Source organism: Cyprinodon variegatus, unplaced genomic scaffold (genome assembly GCF_000732505.1).
Source record: "Cyprinodon variegatus isolate N-32 unplaced genomic scaffold, C_variegatus-1.0 Scaffold94, whole genome shotgun sequence".
Lineage (NCBI taxonomy): Eukaryota > Metazoa > Chordata > Actinopteri > Cyprinodontiformes > Cyprinodontidae > Cyprinodon > Cyprinodon variegatus.
In genome coordinates, this window is record NW_015150547.1 from 327,459 (window position 1) to 329,153 (window position 1,695).

At 38.6% G+C, this 1,695-nt stretch overlaps 1 protein-coding gene across 2 annotated transcripts in view; it reads left to right on the forward strand.

The window, feature by feature from the left end:
- The first annotated feature begins 134 nt into the window (after window positions 1-134).
- Window positions 135-1,695, forward strand: part of slc7a3 (solute carrier family 7 (cationic amino acid transporter, y+ system), member 3) — an 11,991-nt gene continuing 10,430 nt past the window's right edge. Inside the window, exon 1 of one of the 2 annotated variants that reach the window (XM_015373947.1) lies at window positions 135-258. The gene's annotated coding sequence lies outside the window, so the exon portion shown is untranslated. Of the gene's footprint in view, window positions 259-1,012; window positions 1,116-1,695 lie in introns of those variants that run through there. The other variant, XM_015373948.1, reaches the window with a different exon arrangement.

The following is a 1,695-nucleotide window of genomic DNA, read 5'->3' on the forward strand; positions in this document are numbered from 1 at the left end:
GTGCCTTGAGATGGTATGTATTGTGAATTGGCGCTATATAAATAAACTGAACTGGATTGTGTGTGTATATATGTTCCCATTCATGGGTGAGGAGTCCCGCCCTTCTCTTGCGTCAGTTTGTTTATACGGACGCCGCCCCCCTTCACGACAGATGAAAAAGCTCAACCAAGGCGGGCTATTTCATCAGAAACCACAGACATTTCTGCTTCTCCTCCGTCTCTATCTTCCCACTTTTCAAACTCCAGGAGGCAATCAAAGGTACAAATTCTATCTTTATTACATTTACATATATTTTTTCTTAATTCCAAATGCTGTTCCAATGACGCGGTTATCCATTAGTAGTAACGTGTAGATAGTAGTAGCAGACTGATGCAATCCTCCTCGCGTGTTGTATTGGCGCTCTGTTCACAGAGAACACAACGTTCTCCATCTTCTTTACCCGCGTTTAAAAAAAAATGAAATACCATTTGACAAACATTACAGACATTTTTTCCTTTTAGTTATTTATTTAAGGTGTAATAACATGATGTAATTTTGTTATTTGAGCGCCGAATCAGCTGATGTGTAGTCCGGAACGTAATGGAAAACCAGTGATAACATAGAAGAAAGCGGAAACTTAATAGGGGGTTACCATTGTGGAAAGAGTTGAAACATTCTCCCCCTTTAAAAAAGGAAAAAAAAAGACACCTGACGGCTATAGTTTAATTTGTTTTAATCAATTGCTTTGCTTTTAGGTAGTTCATCATCGTGCTGCTTTATGTCCACGTTTATCAGGTCGCGTTGATGCTACTTTCAAATACCCACGAAAATTTCAAGGAATGCCCAGGATGGCCATGCTTTTAAACAGAAAAATAACGGTTAGTGTGTATGAACGTTTGCTTTAAACGTTTGAAATTTCGCCGTAGAGGGTCAGAACAGATATGAGGAAATCCGTGCGCTGCTCGATGCCTTTTGACCGCGTTTTATTTACGCATTTAAACCGGCTCGTTAGGTGTCGTTTATACTTGAACGCAACAGTATGAACGCGAAGGAGATGGGTGGTTGGGAACCGCGTTAGCTAGCTGATGCTGCGCTGGGTAGCAACTGAAGATTATTCAGTATGTTTGGCGCTGCTTGTAAGTAAAGATACTTTAATTGTTTAATTTAAGCTCCTCCGTGGTCTCAACCGCAAGACTAGTCGAGTGTCCTCCAAACTAGATGTCTTCTGGGTTGCCATGTTCAAGGGTGTATCCATATTGCATCAGCCGGCTAAAGCCAGTTTATAGTAAAGTCCTGTAGTACTATGACTTTGTTCTATTGTAAATATAAACTTGTTGGACTTGCTGTGGAGGTGGGCCGGAAAAATACTTTGCATACCTCAAAAACCGCATGTCGCAACATGGCGTTTAGCTTTTTTACAGTTTTTTTTTTGTTTGCCGTTTTTTGAACTGCTCATCTAAATCTATATCTAAAATTGTGAAATTTATTTTCCAGTACGTATATATAATAACATTTTTATTGTTTGATTGTAATTTATTTGACTATGGTGCATTTAGGTATAGGCTGTATGATGAGTAATGATCCCCCTGCTTTAATGCAAAAAAACAAACATAATTAACTTCATCTGACTGCATACTTTCTAAATAAATAAATATTCAAAATTATGGATGTCGGCTATTGCAGACTACAGTCCGTTACATGTATTTGTAGCTATTA